This window comes from Lolium perenne, chromosome 6, assembly GCF_019359855.2.
Source record: "Lolium perenne isolate Kyuss_39 chromosome 6, Kyuss_2.0, whole genome shotgun sequence".
Classification (NCBI taxonomy): domain Eukaryota; kingdom Viridiplantae; phylum Streptophyta; class Magnoliopsida; order Poales; family Poaceae; genus Lolium; species Lolium perenne.
Genome location: NC_067249.2, coordinates 234,326,809 through 234,347,215, shown reverse-complemented (window position 1 = coordinate 234,347,215; position 20,407 = coordinate 234,326,809). Strand labels below are relative to the sequence as shown.

The window sequence follows — 20,407 nt, the reverse complement described above, 5'->3', positions numbered from 1 at the left end:
CTGGAAGTTTGGCGGCGCGACAGGGCTTGGTTCCTAGTGTTAGGTAAGAGAAGAACTCAGTTCTTCTCCATGCTCGTATCTAGCCTCCTCCGCCGCCGGCAAGCTGCTCGACCCCGACCGCCTCCATCTAGAACGATGACCTGCAGTAACGTCGTGGCAGTACAACCATGGACCTAGGTCACTACAGGAATCGCCGCATACGCCGACGGCCGGCTGCCCTCGGCGTAGCCACGCCTGGCCCTCGGCGTAGGCTACGCCGACGGCAGCCCTCGGCGTAGACCCTCGGCGTCTAGGTCCCTCGGCGTAGCCAGCCTCGCCGTCGGCGTATGGTTGACCCTCGGCGTACGCGACCTACGCCGACGGCCCGCTGGGCCCCTCGGCGTCGCTGCCCTCGGCGTCTCCTGGCGGCGGGACGTCGCCGTTAACGGCGCATCGGCATACGCCGACGGCAACCCCCTCGGCGTACAGCAGGTTTCCGGTGACCAACGAGGCGACGTGGCACAAGCTGGCGGCGCCACCTGTGCGTGTACGCCGAGGGCAACCCCCTCGGCATATGCACGTGCATGCATGGGACACGTGGCGCGCCTGCCGAGCTCACCTTCTACGCCGAGGGCAACCCCCTCGGCATAGACCTGACCAAATGGTCTATGCAGGGGTCTATGCCGACGGCAACCCCCTCGGCATATAGACCTGTTTAATTTTTTTTTTTTGTTTTCCAGTTCCAGTTCCAGTGCAATCCAGTTCCAGTTCCAGTTCCAGTTCATATAATCCACCAAATTCACATAAATATCATATAATCGACCAAATTCATCCAAATTCGTCATAATTCACGTAAATAGCATGAAATCCACATAGTAGCATACAAATACATCCAAATTCATCCAAAATCACCATAATTCACATAAATAGCATGAAATCCACATAGTAGCATACATGGTGCATGTAGTAGCATACAAGAGGAGAGTGCCATGTCATCCAATACATAGTAGTAGGTAGCAAATGATGGCAAGCAAGAAGCCCGGTGCTGACTAGCGGAGGAAGGACCCGGGCGGGGTGTGTCCGCCCACATCCTTGGCGAAACGAGCAGCCCGGGGTTTCGCTCCGGTAGAAGCTGCAGAAGAACCACCTGGAGAAGGACCGGTAGCACGCCCAGGAGAAGTCGACGGAGAGGCACCGGGAGTAGTCCCAGGAGTAGTCGACGGAGAGACACCAGCAGAACGCCCAGGAGACCGACCACCTTCATGAACCGGTGTGACCTCGCGCCCACCCGGCGATGCCTGGTTCCCGGACCATCCCGTTCCCTACGTGTTCCCTACATGTTAGCAACTTGCGAGGCAAAGGAAAGTGGTAACTACCGGTTTGGCAAAGAACTTACCTCCGGTGTGGATCCGTAGTAAGTCGCAGCGAAAGCTGCCCTCGATGGCATGATAGGCATGTCCCCCGCCACGGTAACTCGATCCGGTGGCGGTGTACCAGTAGACATAGAGATCATCATTTCCTGCAAGATAGGTTACAAGTTAGGCTTTGCAGAAATAAAGCATCAAACTGAGACTTGTCATCTACTTGCGCGAGAAGGAAGATTCAGACTTACTGATAAATATGTCATATAGGCCGTATTCTGCCTATTCCACTGGGCAACGGCCTGCTGATACGCTTCATTGCAGGCTTCGAAGGCCGCCTCGAAGTCAGGCTACAATTTCAGAAACAATGAATCTCGTAAACACTTAGCCATGTAGGAAGGAAAACCGGAAAGAGGATGAAAATGAGGAAACTTACATCGTAGGCGGGTGGACGAGCAGGCCGTGGACGAGGCTGGGGGCTGTCGGCGGTGAGGGTATGCTTGAGGCGCGTGTAGCTCGTGGAGTGGGTAGGCTTGACCGCCTTATTCATCCAAGGGAAACGGCCATGCGGACGCCCGTGCCCCGACAGGACCAACGACTCCTCGTCGACCGGAATGCTCAAGGGGTCATCCACCTCGGGGTGACGAGACTTGACCATGTCGCAGTAGTCCTCCTTGGCGGCCTTGGCATTGCCGTAGTACTGTGGCTGAGGCAATGCGGGATTGGGCTTCTGCTTCGTCCGCATCATGTCATATATCTGGGCATCATGAAGCACCACCCCAGGTGGTGCCTCGGCCACCTGCATCGCGAAAAGAAAAGTTAAGCGTACCACAAATGAGACATGGCGGGAAATGAATGAAGGTCGTTCCATGTATATACATACCTTTTTCCCCTTGAAGCGGGTGTAGTCGCGGTTTCCCGCGCAGTGTGTGCCACCGGTGCCTCGGTTCTCCATGTTACGCCTCGACACGGCTGCAAACTCCTCGTCCTGCCTGAGCCACCTCGCCCTAATCAGCTCCTCCCATGCCTCCCTATGCTGCTCGGCCCACTCCGGACAAACCTGAAAACGCAATAGTCAGCTCAAGATAATTCAATGAAAACTTAGCAGCAATGTAGAATCTCATTGACATTTTACTCACCGACATGTACTCCTCAATGGTCATTGCCCATTCCTCCGTAGGCTCGTTACCAACAAAGTACTCCTTCTTGACCCTCTTACCCTTGTTAGCCCAGAAGGCACTAGCGCTGGTGAACTTTTGGTTGTACCACTGCTGCGGTGTCAACCTCTCGCAAGCGCCACGCAAAGTGAGACGCGCCTGCGTGTCATGCTCCGGGTCCACACGGTAGAAGCACTTCAGTCATGCATAAATGAGTTGTGAAAGTCATGAGTTAGCACATTAGGGTCATTAACTATGAACGGTGCTCGAGAAATATATGCCTTACCCAGAACTTGGTGGTCACAGCCTCAGCAGCTGTCGCGAAGCCTACGGCAGGGGCATCCTCATAGTCCGCCCAAGTAGTGGCTAGCTTCGTCGCGCCACCGGGGACCGTGCTAAGGGGAGTGTATCTGCCGGGCCAGAACTTCTTAATCAGAGCCCCAAGCAAGCTGTTAGGCATGCGGGGGGGCTTGGCATCCCATGTCCAGTTGCTGCAAATAAATCACACATTAGTACACATGCCAAATTGTTTATTATGCCCAAGATGAAAATACATGTTCGAAATTTCTGAAGTAGTACACTTACTCATCGCTCGAAGGAATGATAAGGGCCTTGTCATCATGGGTCTTCGGCTCCTTCCTCGCATCGGGGACTCTAGCTTCTCCACGAAGCTTCAAGGGCTTCGGCGCACCCCCATCCTCCATCACCTCCAACTCAGCCCTAGAGTCCGACTCGTGTGTAGACTCTGCCTCCATCTCCACCTCCCCACTAGACGGACCCTCTAGGAACAACTCAGGAGCCACGTCGCCAGAAGCGGAGGGTGGCTCGTCAAAGTCCATGTGTACCCCGGCGCCACCTCGTCCTCCACCTCGTCCTCCTCGTCCTCCTCGTCCTCCACCTCGTCCTCCTCGTCCTCCTCGTCCTCGTCCTCCATCGGTACCATCGTCGTAACGCGGATTGCGCACCGGGGCTCGATCACTCCGTCTAGTGGGTGGTCTAGGAATATTCCTCTTCACCTGCGAGAGCGTCTTAAGCAAGCTCTCGGAGTCTGCCTTGCCGCTGCTCATATTGTTCAGTCACCTACATTGAGAAGAATAAAACAGTTAAGCACAAAGACATATTATACTAAAAATAAATACTAAAAATAAATACTAAAAATAAACTTAAGAAGCATGTTGACAAATAAATACTAAAAATAAAAGGCACAATGCAATTAAGAAGCATGTTGACAAATAAATACTAAAAATAAAAGACCCTCACCAGCCATCATCGCTCTCACGCTCACTCTCATACTCCGTCTCTTTCTCTTTCTCTTTCTCTGGATCACTATCACTATCACTATCTTGTGAGTACAAAGTTGAAGGGTCGACGGGTGGAGGCTCATCATAATTGTCATTCGCCTCAAGTAACTTCTCCAGCATAGATATGTCCTTTAGATCCACCACTGACTCACCACGAGTTTCTGCATCGTTCCCGAGGTCCTCTTGAACAAACGGTTCTAAAATATATTCCCCGAAGTCCTGTTCCTCTTGATAGAAAATCCCCTCGTATGTCACGGGGTCAATGTTGTTGTAATCATCCTCAGAGGGAATCGGTAGGTTACCATGTGGCGATACCTGGAAGACGACTTCCCAACCCTTGAGTTCCGCTTTCTGGCATGGGTAGGGCAAATAATAAACTTGCTTGGCTTGGTGAGCCACAACAAAGACATCGGCTCCGCTATAGGTGGTTGAAGGCTTAACTTCAACTAACCCAATGGACTTATCACTTCTCTGTCCACCTATTGGGTCGAACCAATGACACTTGAACACGACGATATTGAGTTGCACGTTCGTACGATTGAATGTCAACTCGTATACACTTTGTAACCTTCCGTAGTAATCAAAGTTGTTGGCTCCTTTGGTGAAGACCCCAGTATTTATCGTTTTGGGATTCGCCCGGCCCTTCTGGTGCGTCTCTGTGTGGAAGCGAAACCCATTCACATCGTACTTCTCATACTTGGTCACCTCACGGCTACAACCTTGGGAAACACATTTCAACTCATCTATCATATCAACGTTTCTCTCACGGCCCTACAAGAACATTTCAAATTTGTTGTGTGCATTAGTTACGTGTAATAAGAGGGACAAGTCACATGTTGCAATGTAAGAGGAAAGGTTAGAAATTACTTTTTCCATGAACCATGTCACAAAGTTTTTATTAATTCCGGGAGCACCCTCTTTCAGTAGAGTGTCCATCTCCGAGGGGTCGGGCAATTCATCATACGGCCACATTTCATCCGTGAATTTGCTGAAAGGAGTAAATAAGCATTAGACCGAGACGAGGTTACTAGCTGCAAAGTAATTTGTTCACCATTTTACCTTACGAATGGGATCACTTCCTCCATGTTCATAAGCACATATAGCATTATACAATCCTTCTCTTCGTTCTCCAATTTATATTTTGTTCCTTTACCAGCCTTGCCACCGGGGAATTGGAATAGTTTTAGCTTGGGGTCATTCTCGGGCACGTCGACATTGTAACGAGTGACCGGGTTATGCTGAGTGGGAACATCATCGGGATAGTACGTTGTCGCGGCATCTGCCATCTCCCGAAGGCATATTGCCTCAGCTATGCATGCTTCAATCTTGGCCTTGTTTCCAGTTATCTTTCGAATATACTTAAACTCTCTCTCAATACAGAACTGCCAACGAAACTGCACCGGACCACCCAAGAGTGCCTCGTTGGCGAGGTGCACAATGAGATGTGCCATCGGAGTAAAGAAGCCTGGCGGAAATATCATCTCCAAATTGCATAGCAACTCCGGCACTGTATGTTGTAGCTTTGCAATAACCTCGGGACATATCTGCTTAGCACAGAGCGTGCGGAAGAAATGGCTCAACTGCGCAAGCACTCGCCAGACTTTCTCGGGGATATACCCTCGAAGCATCACCGGCATGAGCCGCTGAATCCATATATGATAGTCGTGACTCTTGAGCCCGGTGACTTTTCCCGTCGAAAGATTAACTCCCTTACTCATATTCGAGCAATAACCATCCGGGAACATCACGACGTATTTGAGCCACCTGAATGCCTCCTTCTTTTGGATGGAATCAAGGCAGAAGTTGGCATGCGGCTTGAACCAATTCTTTTGACGGCCAATAGGACGCTTCATGTGTAATTTTTCCCTATCACAGAGGATCTCAATATCGACTCTAGCCTTGACATTATCCTTTGACTTCCCGGGAATGTTCAGGCATGTGTGAAAGACGGACTCCGCGACATTCTTTACAGTGTGCATCACATCGATGTTATGGGGAAGTTCGAGGTGCTTGTAATACTCGAGCTTCGTTAAAGCCGCCTCGTGAGTCCAGTTGTGCGTTACACCATATCCCTCAAATTGATGGCCAGTTGGCGTCGCTGCCGGCACGAGAGCACGTAGCTCGGCTTCAACAAGTGTACCATCAAACTTCGGCACATCTTTTTTTTCATGCACAACTTTGCCCTTCTTGAAGTTCTTTTTGTCTTCTCTAAACGGATGCCTCCTTTTGAGGAACTGTCGATTCGTGTCAAACGCAACATACTTGCGACCCTTCTGTAGCCAAAGGAACTCAAGCCGATGCCTGCACACTGGGCATGGCCACTTACCAGCTGTACACCATCCACATGTTAGGGCGTACCCGGGCATGTCATGCATGGTATACTGCAACCAAACTCTCATGCAGAAGTTTGTCTTCGATGCTCGGTCGTACGTCAATGTCCCGTGGTGCCAAGAGTGGTTCAAATCTTCCACAATCGGCTGCATGTAGACACTCAAATTCTTCCCCGGGTAATGAGGGCCTGGAATGATCAGCGAAAGAAACATGGTCTTCCTCGTCATTAGGACTCCGGGAGGGAGATTGAGCGGAATAACAAACACGGGCCAGCAACTGTAATTGGCAGTCGACATACCATATGGATTGAAACCATCTGTTGCTATCGCAATTCTGACATTCCGAGCCTCGGCTGCCTTAAGCGGGTGTTTTGTATCGAAGTTCTTCCATGCCGTACCATCGGATGGATGTCCCATCTTCAACTTCTTGTTTTCGTCCACGAATCTCTTCCCATACTTGTGCCACGTCATCTGTTTGGCTGTCTCCTCGTGCATGTAAAGCCGCTGGATTCTTTTTATGAATGGGAGATATCGAAGAATCGACTTTGCGGTGCTTGACTGCCTCACCTGACCATCCTTTCCCGTTACCTCTTCATACCTAGACTGCTTACAGATGGGACAGTACTTGTCCTCTGCATACTGTCTCCAAAATAGAACGCAGCCTTTGGGACAACAGTCTATCCTTTGATAATCCATGTTGAGGTCCTTCATCATTCTCCTCGTCGCGTGCAGGCTTTGAGGCAGACAATGATCTTTGGGCAACATGTTACCAGTTGTTTTCAGACTTGCTTCAAAGCCCTCACGGGTGGTGTTGTACCGGGTCTTGTCGGCTAGACATTGGGAGATGGCATCGAGCTGAGAAATCGCGGCGCCCTCGTACAGAGGCCTCTTAGCCGCGGCAATCATATCATAGAAGGCCTTCGCGGTTGGCTCTGGTTCCTCCGGTTACGCGGCGCCTCCGGTTACGCGGCGCCTCCGGTTCTGGAGGTGGCGAATCCGGGACATCGGCATGGACGAGATCATCTAGAAAGTCTCTAATTCCATCGTACTCATTGCCATTGAGCCGCTGCCGCATCACCTCACCTCTGTCACGTTCGCGCTCATCAAAGTCGATTTCCGTGACGTACCCATGCATATACCCATATTGCAGAAGGTGTCTATACATTTCATCCTTCCCACGACGTTGACGCTTCACGCAGCGAACACAGGGGCAAAGTGCCCGAGCCAGCCCCTTTGTACCACGCGCTAACTCATTCACTAGAAAATGGGTCTTCCTTGTCCACTCATCTGTTTTCTCAGTCGCACTAACACGCTCATTGTACATCCATCCATTATCAGCCATCCTCTGCTTTATTGGGAGCCAAACCACAGACATAGCATTTATATCAAATAGGAAATTAAATGCATCATATTTTTATTTATTTTACCGGGCGAAACGCATGCATCAACCTACATCTCTACTAGGTGGGCTCCTAGCAGCCGCCGGATCCGTAGTTGGCTACGTTCTCCATGCTCTACCCCGGTCCAAGTCAGAATTTCGGCAGCACCTCCCCGCTGCTCTCCCGATACACGTCTCGGCAAAAAGCCGAGAGGATGTGCATCCGGAGAACAACGGGGAGGCGCCGCCGAAATCCTGACTCGGACCGGAGTAGAACATGGAAAACGTAGACAACTACGCATCCGCCGACTGTCCCGTAAATGCCGCAAGCGTTACGGTTCAAAATATGCGGACCACTAATGCATATTTATCCGCGTAACGCTCGCGGACGGGAAGTGACACCTAGGTTACGCAACTGGACTTGGAAAATGAATCTAGTGACATAAGAAAATGCGGAGAAGAAGTTGGAAATTTAGCTCACCCTCGGCTGTAGAGGAAGTAGTCCAACAAACGAGTGTCGATGTCGGCGACCGTCGAGAAGCGCGTCAAGATCCGGGATCGTCACGCCGGGGTGCTCATGACGAGGCGGTCACCACATGGCCTATTACAAATTCACAATATTAGAAAAAATTCACATGTGCATTTCTATTTCCATTATTAAACATATTCATTTCTATTCCCATTATTAAACAAAATCATTTCTATTTCTATTGCACATTTCCATTTAATTTCTATTTCTGTCCAAATTTCCAATATTCTATTTATATTGCTATTTCAAATCAATTCTATTTTATTTCTTTCAACTATTTCCACTATTCTATTTCTATCCCACTATTGTATTTATAGTACAACAATTAAGCAAATAGAAAAAAAAAGCAGGGGATCTAACCCTAGCTTACCAATGCAGGGAAGAGGGGCCGGGCAGGCCTTGCCGGCAGGGAAGAGGGGACGGGCGGGGCGGCACAGGCAAGGGAGTGGAGTGGAGGAGGGGAGGGAGAGGAGGAAGGCGCAGGGGAGAGGAGGGTGGCGCAGGGGAGAGGAGGGCGGCCGGGGCGGAGGGTGGCGGCGGGCGGCCAGAGGGCAGCGAGGGGAGGAGGGCGGCCGGGGCGGAGCGTGGCGGCGGGCAGCGGGCGACGGTGAGGAGGAGGGGGTGGCGGCAGTGGGCGGGAAGGCGGCGGCCGGGGCTGAGCGGGCGGGGGGAAGCGTGGCGGCGGCGCGGGGCTGAGCGAGCGGGGGAGAAGCGGGCGGGGGGAGATGCGGGCTCTTGGGTCCGGGGGGCTTCGTTGAGTTGGTCCGGCTCGACCAACTCGACCAGCCGCCGTTTTTTTTTTTTTTTATGAGCACCTGGTCATAACCCTAGGCAATATGCCGAGGGCCAGGCATATGCCGAGGGCAGCCCTCGGCATAGCCCCTTTTTTTCATTTTTCAACTTATTTTCTATTTAAATTTTATTAATGTCAATTATATTTATAAAATATATTAATGTAGGTCCATACAAATTTGTTTTGATCTTCTACATTCCCAAGCTACGCGCATAATTTATTTTTTATTTTTTATTTAAATTCCTCGACATGCTCGAGCGGGTGCTCGCGCGCCTCCCGCCCGCCAGCTTCTTCCGCCTCCGCGGCGTGTCCCGGCGCTGGCGCGACGCCGCGGGGTCGCCGGCCTTCCTCGCCGCGTGCGCGCGCGTCCCCGCCTCGCGACCCCTGGTTCCTCATGCTGTCCGACTCCGACCGACAGGGACGCGCGCCCGGCCACGCCGTCGCGTTCGACGCCGGCGAGGGTCCTGGCGCGCCGCGGTCCCCGGGCCCGGTGCCCGTGGCCGCCGCGGGCGGGCTCGTGCTCTACCGCGCGCCCGACACCGGCGCGCTCACCGTCGCCAACCCGCTCACCGGCGCCTCCCGCGCGCTCCCGCCCCCGCCGCCGGCCCCACTCCAGGCCGTCGCCATGTACGGCTCGCCCTACCGCGTCGTCCTCATCCTCGGCAAGCTCACGGACCTCTCCATGTCCGCGTTCGACCCCTCCACCAACTCCTGGTCCGTCCCAGTCCCGCTCTCTCGCAAGCCAGACCCAGACTCACCCGCCGATGCCAACACACCAGCCCCGCGCGGCAACAACGACGACAACGACGTAGACGCCGACGCCGACGAAGACGACGGCACGGTCTTCTTCCTGACCAAGTCCGGCACCGTAATGTCCTCATATGATATCAAGTTTCTCTCCGGCACACAAGTTCTAGGGCCATTCCCTAGATCTGACGCTAGATTTCCGACGAAACCCTAGTTCTGTTGACCGTGCGGTCTACCCCTTTGACTGCATCCCATCGGGGGTCCCCCGGTGGGCATATGCCTCCATTTGAGCTTGGTTAGGTCATAGGTACATGTGGAAACAAAAATCATCCCATATGATATCAAGTTTCTCTCCGGTTCACGTACGAGGGAGTTCCCCCTATATATGCAGAATCTGCCCAAGTGTAGGAACCCCCTGTCCGAGAAGCCGGACACACCTGGGGGGGTAGCCTTGGATATAGAACCATCTCAAATCACTTTTGTGCATTCCATGTGGACACACACAAGTTTTGGGGCCATTCCCTAGATCCGACGCTCGATTTCTGACGAAACCCTAGTTCTGTTGACCGCGCGGTCTACCCCTTTGACTGCATCCCATCGGGGGTCCCCCGGTGGGCATATGCCTCCATTTGAGCTTGGTTAGGTCATAGGTACATGTGGAAACAAAAATCATCCCATATGATATCAAGTTTCTCTCCGGTTCACGTACGAGGGAGTTCCCCCTATATATGCAGAATCTGCCCAAGTGTAGGAACCCCCTGTCCGAGAAGCCGGACACACCTGGGGGGGTAGCCTTGGATATAGAACCATCTCAAATCACTTTTGTGCATTCCATGTGGACACACACAAGTTCTGGGGCCATTCCCTAGATCCGACGCTCGATTTCTGACGAAACCCTAGTTACGGTTGACCGCGCGGTCTACCCCTTTGATCGCATCCCATCGGGGTCCCCGGTGGGCATATGCCTCCATTTGAGCTTGGTTAGGTCATAGGTACATGTGGAAACAAAAATCATCCCATATGATATCAAGTTTCTCTCCGGTTCACGTACGAGGGAGTTCCCCTATACATGCGACCGCCCAAGTGTAGGAACCCCCGTCCGAGAAGCCGGACACACCTGGGGGGTAGCCTTGGATATAGAACCATCTCAAATCAATTTTGTGCATGCCATGTGGACACACACAAGTTCTGGGGGCCATTCCCTAGATCCGACGCTAGATTTCCGACGAAACCCTAGTTCTGTTGACCGCGCGGTCTACCCCTTTGACTGCATCCCATCGGGGGTCCCCCGGTGGGCATATGCCTCCATTTGAGCTTGGTTAGGTCATAGGTACATGTGGAAACAAAAATCATCCCATATGATATCAAGTTTCTCTCCGGTTCACGTACGAGGGAGTTCCCCCTATATATGCAGACCGCCCAAGTGTAGGAACCCCCGTCCGAGAAGCCAGACACACCTGGGGGTAGCCTTGGATATAGAACCATCTCAAATCACTTTTGTGCATGCCATGTGGACACACACAAGTTCTGGGGCCATTCCCTAGATCCGACGCTCGATTTCTGACGAAACCCTAGTTCTGTTGACCGCGCGGTCTACCCCTTTGACTGCATCCCATCGGGGGTCCCCCGGTGGGCATATGCCTCCATTTGAGCTTGGTTAGGTCATAGGTACATGTGGAAACAAAAATCATCCCATATGATATCAAGTTTCTCTCCGGTTCACGTACGAGGGAGTTCCCCCTATATATGCAGAATCTGCCCAAGTGTAGGAACCCCCTGTCCGAGAAGCCGGACACACCTGGGGGGGTAGCCTTTGATCTCAAATCACTTTTGTGCATGCCATGTGGACACACACAAGTTCTAGGGCCATTCCCTAGATCTGACGCTAGATTTCCGACGAAACCCTAGTTCTGTTGACCGCGCGGTCTACCCCTTTGACTGCATCCCATCGGGGGTCCCCCGGTGGGCATATGCCTCCATTTGAGCTTGGTTAGGTCATAGGTACATGTGGAAACAAAAATCATCCCATATGATATCAAGTTTCTCTCCGGTTCACGTACGAGGAGTTCCCCCTATATATGCAGAATCTGCCCAAGTGTAGGAACCCCCTGTCCGAGAAGCCGGACACACCTGGGGGGGTAGCCTTTGATCTCAAATCACTTTTGTGCATGCCATGTGGACACACACAAGTTCTAGGGCCATTCCCTAGATCTGACGCTAGATTTCCGACGAAACCCTAGTTCTGTTGACCGCGCGGTCTACCCCTTTGACTGCATCCCATCGGGGTCCCCGGTGGGCATATGCCTCCATTTGAGCTTGGTTAGGTCATAGGTACATGTGGAAACAAAAATCATCCCATATGATATCAAGTTTCTCTCCGGTTCACGTACGAGGGAGTTCCCCCCTATACATGCAGAATCTGCCCAAGTGTAGGAACCCCCTGTCCGAGAAGCCGGACACACCTGGGGGGGTAGCCTTGGATATAGAACCATCTCAAATCACTTTTGTGCATGCCATGTGGACACACACAAGTTCTGGGGCCATTCCCTAGATCTGACGCTAGATTTCCGAAGAAACCCTAGTTCTGTTGACCGCGCGGTCTACCCCTTTGACTGCATCCCATCGGGGGTCCCCCGGTGGGCATATGCCTCCATTTGAGCTTGGTTAGGTCATAGGTACATGTGGAAACAAAAATCATCCCATATGATATCAAGTTTCTCTCCGGTTCACGTACGAGGGAGTTCCCCCTATACATGCAGAATCTGCCCAAGTGTAGTAACCCCCTGTCCGAGAAGCCGGACACACCTGGGGGGTAGCCTTGGATATAGAACCATCTCAGATCACTTTTGTGCATTCCATGTGGACACACACAAGTTTTGGGGCCATTCCCTAGATCTGATGCTCGATTTCCGATGAAACCCTAGTTCTGTTGACCGCGCGGTCTACCCCTTTGACTGCATCCCATCGGGGGTCCCCCGGTGGGCATATGCCTCCATTTGAGCTTGGTTAGGTCATAGGTACATGTGGAAACAAAAATCATCCCATATGATATCAAGTTTCTCTCCGGTTCACGTACGAGGGAGTTCCCCCTATACATGCAGAATCTGCCCAAGTGTAGGAACCCCCTGTCCGAGAAGCCGGACACACCTGGGGGGGTAGCCTTGGATATAAAACCATCTCAAATCACTTTTGTGCATGCCATGTGGACACACACAAGTTTTGGGGCCATTCCCTAGATCTGACGCTCGATTTCCGACGAAACCCTAGTTCTGTTGACCGCGCGGTCTACCCTTTGATCGCATCCCATCGGGGTCCCCGGTGGGCATATGCCTCCATTTGAGCTTGGTTAGGTCATAGGTACATGTGGAAACAAAAATCATCCCATATGATATCAAGTTTCTCTCCGGTTCACGTACGAGGGAGTTCCCCCTATACATGCGAGACCGCCCAAGTGTAGGAACCCCCTGTCCGAGAAGCCGGACACACCTGGGGGGTAGCCTTGGATATAGAACCATCTCAAATCAATTTTGTGCATGCCATGTGGACACACACAAGTTCTGGGGGCCATTCCCTAGATCCGACGCTAGATTTCCGACGAAACCCTAGTTCTGTTGACCGCGCGGTCTACCCCTTTGACTGCATCCCATCGGGGGTCCCCCGGTGGGCATATGCCTCCATTTGAGCTTGGTTAGGTCATAGGTACATGTGGAAACAAAAATCATCCCATATGATATCAAGTTTCTCTCCGGTTCACGTACGAGGGAGTTCCCCCCTATACATGCGGGAATACCGCCCAAGTGTAGGAACCCCTGTCCGAGAAGCCGGACACAGCTGGGGGGTTAGCGTTGGATATACAAGCATCTCAAATCACTTTTGTGCATGCCATGTGGACACACACAAGTTCTAGGGCCATTCCCTAGATCCGACGCTCGATTTACGACGAAACCCTAGTTCCGTTGGACCGCGCGGTCTACCCCTTTGATCGCATCCCATCGGGGTCCCCGGTGGGCATATGCCTCCATTTGAGCTTGGTTAGGTCATAGGTACATGTGGAAACAAAAATCATCCCATATGATATCAAGTTTCTCTCCGGTTCACGTACGAGGGAGTTCCCCCTATATATGCAGAATCTGCCCAAGTGTAGGAACCCCCTGTCCGAGAAGCCGGACACACCTGGGGGGGTAGCCTTGGATCTCAAATCACTTTTGTGCATGCCATGTGGACACACACAAGTTCTAGGGCCATTCCCTAGATCTGACGCTAGATTTCCGACGAAACCCTAGTTCTGTTGACCGCGCGGTCTACCCCTTTGATCGCATCCCATCGGGGTCCCCGGTGGGCATATGCCTCCATTTGAGCTTGGTTAGGTCATAGGTACATGTGGAAACAAAAATCATCCCATATGATATCAAGTTTCTCTCCGGTTCACGTACGAGGGAGTTCCCCCTAAACATGCGTACCGCCCAAGTGTAGGAACCCCCTGTCCGAGAAGCCGGACACACCTGGGGGGGTAGCCTTGGATATAGAACCATCTCAAATCACTTTTGTGCATGCCATGTGGACACACACAAGTTCTGGGGCCATTCCCTAGATCTGACGCTAGATTTCCGAAGAAACCCTAGTTCTGTTGACCGCGCGGTCTACCCCTTTGACTGCATCCCATCGGGGGTCCCCCGGTGGGCATATGCCTCCATTTGAGCTTGGTTAGGTCATAGGTACATGTGGAAACAAAAATCATCCCATATGATATCAAGTTTCTCTCCGGTTCACGTACGAGGGAGTTCCCCCTATACATGCAGAATCTGCCCAAGTGTAGTAACCCCCTGTCCGAGAAGCCGGACACACCTGGGGGGTAGCCTTGGATATAGAACCATCTCAGATCACTTTTGTGCATTCCATGTGGACACACACAAGTTTTGGGGCCATTCCCTAGATCTGATGCTCGATTTCCGATGAAACCCTAGTTCTGTTGACCGCGCGGTCTACCCCTTTGACTGCATCCCATCGGGGTCCCCCAGTGGGCATATGCCTCCATTTGAGCTTGGTTAGGTCATAGGTACATGTGGAAACAAAAATCATCCCATATGATATCAAGTTTCTCTCCGGTTCACGTACGAGGGAGTTCCCCCCTATACATGCAGAATCTGCCCAAGTGTAGGAACCCCCTGTCCGAGAAGCCGGACACACCTGGGGGGTAGCCTTGGATATAGAACCATCTCAAATCACTTTTGTGCATGCCATGTGGACACACACAAGTTCTGGGGCCATTCCCTAGATCCGACGCTCGATTTCTGACGAAACCCTAGTTCTGTTGACCGCGCGGTCTACCCCTTTGACTGCATCCCATCGGGGGTCCCCCGGTGGGCATATGCCTCCATTTGAGCTTGGTTAGGTCATAGGTACATGTGGAAACAAAAATCATCCCATATGATATCAAGTTTCTCTCCGGTTCACGTACGAGGGAGTGCCCCCTATATATGCGTAGACCGCCCAAGTGTAGGAACCCCCTGTCCGAGAAGCCGGACACACCTGGGGGGTAGCCTTGGATATAGAACCATCTCAAATCACTTTTGTGCATTCCATGTGGACACACACAAGTTCTGGGGCCATTCCCTAGATCCGACGCTCGATTTCCGACGAAACCCTAGTTCTGTTGACCGCGCGGTCTACCCCTTTGACTGCATCCCATCGGGGGTCCCCCGGTGGGCATATGCCTCCATTTGAGCTTGGTTAGGTCATAGGTACATGTGGAAACATTTAGGATGATCACATATGATCCCAAGTTTCTCTCCGGTTCAACTCCGAGGGAGTTCCCCCCTATACACGCAGAATCTGCCTAAGTGTAGGAACCCCCTGTCCGAGAAGCCGGACACACCTGGGGGGGTAGCCTTGGATATAGAACCATCTCAAATCACTTTTGTGCATTCCATGTGGACACACACAAGTTTTCCAGCGATTCCGACGCTCCGGTGGTCTGTATCTTGGAAAACCCTAGGGCGGGGACCCCGCAGATCTACCCCTATAGCTTTCTCCGTGCGAGGGTTTACCAATGGACTTTTTTACTTGTTTTGCTTTGTTTAGGACATATGTACATGGAAACCATAGGTTGGGCATACTTTACCATAAAATAGGCTCCGTTTGAGCCGTGCCGGGAGTTTGCACATACAGATCCTGGATTTTACCAAGTGCTAGCCCATGTATGTGGAAATCGTCAACGCCGGGCACATGCAACGTTAGCCAAACCCTAGGGAGGGGACCCCGCAGATCTAACCCTAGGGTTAGGGTTAGGGATAGGATCCGGGTGAGGTTTAGGGTTACCAAAATGTTCGCAAAATAGAAAGTTGGCCCGCAGAAGCGGGAAACCCTAGGGCGGGAATGGCCTCGGTTAGGGTTAGGGTTGGAGTTAGGGTTAGCAATGGAATTTTTCCTAAATGTTTAAGGACATATGTAGATAGATAGCAGAAGTTCAGCCTAGTGGCTCCGGTTGACCCGTCTGCGAAGAGCGTCACCCGTGGGACCTACATATATGCAATGCATCGTCGAATTCTTAAAAAATAGAACCTTTCTTTACATAATTCATACTAGTAAATAAATAATAGAAACATAATATAAAATAATATGAGAGAGAAAAAAAAGGAAAAATAAAAAAACTATATGCCGAGGGTGGCCGTCGGCATAGGGGGGGCCATGCCCTATGCCGAGGGTAGCCCTCGGCGTCTAGCCTGACGCCGTGAGCGCGCCGTCGCGTCGCCGATGGAGCAGCAGCTACGCTAGTGCCTACGCCGAGGGCCAGGTTGACGCCGACGGCTGCCCTCGGCGTAGCATCCTCTACGCCGACGGCAAGTGTACGCCGACGGGCGTCTTCCGGCGCTGCCCCGGCGAGGCCGTACGCCGACGGCCCCGATAAAAAGCCCTCGGCGTAGGGTTTGGCCGTCGGCGTATCCCGCCATTCCTGTAGTGGGTCGAGGACGCGAGGATGAAGGGACAACAACGACCGACCTCGTGGATTGTTATTGTTTGGCTAATTTGTTGAGAGTTGTTAGCTTAACCAACAACACGGGGCGATGCGTATACTCAGGAAGTTTTGTTGAGATAAGTGTTAGCCAAGCGTGTTAGTTAGCGAAGATAAGATTTGTTAGTTTCACCGATGGTCGTATTTAGTATGTAAATAAGGTCAAGTATGACATCACGGGAAGCGTGACATTATATGTTTCATCTTAATAGTAAAGATATATTAACCAAAGGCGTAAATTAATTAAATGAAACCCAACTTGTGTGTGAGGAGTGCCTCATCCTGTTTATCTCGTGGGGGTGGTAGTAGGTCGCTCAGAAAGTACGATGTCATGTAGAAGCCGAAGCCGATGGGTTCGATCCTGCCGCTGCTGTTGTTGCTTTGGCAAGCTGGCTTGCGCCCTGATTCCACGTGAGTAGCTCCGCCAGGCTGCAATATGAGAAAGCTCCACGGGAAGAGGATCAAGCTTAAATATGTGTAAAAAATCAAGACCAAGTTGGAAATGCAACTATGGTATTGCCGGCACATAACATAAACATCAACCTAATGTTTTTCTTTTGCGGGAACCTATTGTTTACTTGTGTTAGCCACAAACCCAAGGTAGGCTTCCACAGTGCCACTTCAACAAACAAGAATGTTGCCATGAAGTGGCACATCATTATCTAATGGCAGCAAGACATGCGAGGTCATAATTCTCCAGGAGCTTGGGCAGAAGAGTCTTAATTCTCCCAACTTGAAGCTCAGCGATGAAGGCCACAATATGTGACTTCTTTTAGTAGTAATTTGTAGCTGCAAGATCTCGACCTTGCTCTCTCTAAACGCATAACCTAAATCTAAATTACTTAACTATTTAACACACGTAAATTAGATCTCATCGAATCAGGTAAACAAAGGATGAACTTGGGAAATAGAGAAACCTAGAACGGCATGCAATTTCTTTTCCTGAAACAAACACCTTCTCATATTATATAATCACTTCGGTATTGATCCACTCCGCTAGCTATTTGGAGCATATAGTAACAATGGACAAAGGAGTTAAGGACTGATTCTCTGCTAGTCTGCTAGCAAAACCGAAGTAAAATAAGATCGATGTAGAAAGCATGTTTTGTTGTAAAAATTAAAACTTATCGCAAGATGCAATGCAACCCACGACCCGAGCATATGGGTAAGGAGGGTAGGGCAGAGCAGGACATGCCAGGCATAAGCAAATCTAACCAGTCCAGTAAGTCAAGGCAACCTAGATGGTGTGACATTCAGAGGTTCGTAAGGACCTAGCCGACGCGATGGGGCTCCGCGGGGACGACGCCGTGGTCGATAAGCACGGGCTCGTCGCCGCGCGGGTCCGATCCGTGCTCCGAGGACGGGGAGGAGCTGGTGGATGTGATGCTCGACGTGTAGGACGACGACACCATCGTGTTGCTCAGCGTCGAGCCGGCCGCGGTGCAGGCGGCCCTGGGGGCGCTGAGGCGGCTTGGTCGGGTGAGGTCGCGGACAGCGGCGACGCGTCGTCGTCGTCCTCGCGGTCACCGCCGATCCGCCGGACGTCGTGATCGTACCGGCTGCTGCAGTTCTCGCAGGAGCTCAAGGTGGAGGCCCTGGCCAAGCGTTTCAGCCGCAGCCACAACCGCGACGAGAGCCAGCAGCAGCAGCAGCTGGCGGTGTCTTCGGGCTCCCGCACCGAGTCCGCGCTCGCCACCCACGCTATTTTTGTTCTGTCACGGAGTCGGCATTGCTGTCCTTGTGCGGCATTCTGGCAAGTTCAAGGAGGGAGGACTTGGAGGAGCGAGATAGGCGGGGGAGATAACCAAACCAAGCTGGATTGGCTCCGTTTGTTGCCAGACTTTTGTTATTGACCGGCATCAGACTTTGGTCAGTGTTATGTCAGGGTCTTTGCTACGTCTAGTCAGCGGGTTGTTTTTTTAAATATAGGGCCAGTTTGTTGAGAAAATTATGTAATACTGGTGCGTGAAGTTGAGAAACGTAGAGCTGGTTTGTTGTGCCATTTGATTTTGAACAGCTACGCCTAATGATGTGGAGTTGTTTGTTATCCACGCCTAATAGTAGAGATTAGTAAGCGTGGATGGGTTGTTTTGTTAGTTGCGTTTTCTTTGTGACGTGGGGGGTATTATTGTCCATCCTGAAAATGTGACACCAGGCATTCACCAGTTTGCTCTTAATAGTAGAGACATATTCTGTTTTTCTAAAGGGCTAACAGAAGTGCCCATGCATTGCAACGGGTTAATTGTAAGTGTTGATACATTCAACAAGGAGACGTGACGCCTAGCTAGGGACCGAAGCGTGTGCCGACGTTAGAAGATCAAGGCCGGAGAACAGAAAGCCAAAGTGATGTCCATGCCTTGACCCAAAAACACCACCGAAGCACGCTGATCTAAAAGTTTGGCCATAAAAATAGTAATATGTGCACACTACGAGCAAGGTCTGGGTTTCTCTCTGCCCACCACCAACGGCCATCGTCACATGGGACTCTGATTGCCTCCTTTGTGGCGACGAAGAAAACAATATTCTTTTTTTCTCTTCCTCATTTTATACCCAAATCATTTTACCTCACCCCTTCTTCGGCCAACAGACAAGGTACCGCATCTTTTCTCTTCATATGTACTCCCACCGTCTCACTATCTATAACTTTTGATAGATCGAAGACACTTGGTGGGACGGAGGGATTACAAGCTGCTGCTATCCATCTCAAGGCGGTTCACCACATTAGGCATTAACCATTTTAGCAATTTATATTTGAAATATTTTTCTACCAATAGATTTCGCCATCTCAATGTATTACGAAGCATATTTCCATGCATGGAGTTCGGAGAAAAATCTGTTCACCATTTAATAGAATGTAGGAAATATGGATAAATTAATTTTTGGATCCAAGAACAATGAACAAAACAGGTAGTTGGTTGCCTTCTCTAAAACAGTCTTCATAAGCTGTATGGTTTATTACAAATTCCTAGCTCAAAATTACTGTAGGAAACAAATGATGTCGACACTGCTGTTTTAGTCCCTGGCGTTACAGCTAAAAAGACTTAAAGATTCGGAAAGTCCATAGTCTGCCCGAGCTTGCGTGCTCCCGATAAATGTGTGGTGCACGTTCATCGCTTCACTGGCTCAGCTGGTATAGCTATGTGTATTATCAAATGGACCCGTCTAGCGGGCGGCCGCGTGCCCGATGGTAGTTTCTGGCACACCGCAGATTTATGAAAGTTTCAGCTGCCCTGATAGAAAAGGAAAGAAAATAAATTGCCTCATATCTCTATCGATGACACCCTGCTCTTCCTTCCCATTCCCGAATCGGCCGCCGCTCCATTTTCTGCTCCGGCCAGGAGAACCGCCGCCGCTGGCCACCCACATCCGCCGACTGAACCGGAGCGCGCCGGCGGGGAGGGCCCCAACTCCTTCCCCGACCTTCTCCCGCCGACCGGCCCTGCACGCCGTCGGGGAGGGCCCCAACTCCTTCCCCGACCTCCACCTAGCTGACGGGCCCTGCCAGCGCCGATCTCCGCTGCCGCCTCCTCGCGCGTGCCGGGCTCCCTTCCTCCTCCTTTCGCAGTGGCCAGGGAGCGGTGCGCCGGTCTCCCCTGCCGCCTCCTCGCGCGCTGCCGGCCTCCTTTCGCGGGGCTGCTGCTTCCTCATGGCGCAGGAGAGGACCGGATGGCCAATACTCAGGGGAGCGGAGCTCGCGCGGCGCCCCGGGGCTGGAGGAGATGACCACGAGCAGGTTGTGCGGTTGGAGAAGAAAGTGATTGGGAAAAGGGGAAAAAAAGAGGATGTGAGAAAAACGGGGCTGAGACGTGGGTCCTCGTGC

The 20,407-nt window shown here is 51.6% G+C and overlaps 1 long non-coding RNA gene across 1 annotated transcript; it reads right to left on the bottom strand.

The window, feature by feature from the left end:
* Positions 1 to 878: 878 nt before the first annotated feature.
* On the bottom strand, positions 879 to 1,582 carry LOC127306015 (uncharacterized). Its single transcript, XR_007854317.1, has 2 exons — positions 1,376 to 1,582; positions 879 to 1,301 (listed from the first exon to the last, which is right to left on the bottom strand). It is a non-coding gene; the product is annotated as an uncharacterized lncRNA (long non-coding RNA).
* Positions 1,583 to 20,407: the final 18,825 nt, after the last annotated feature.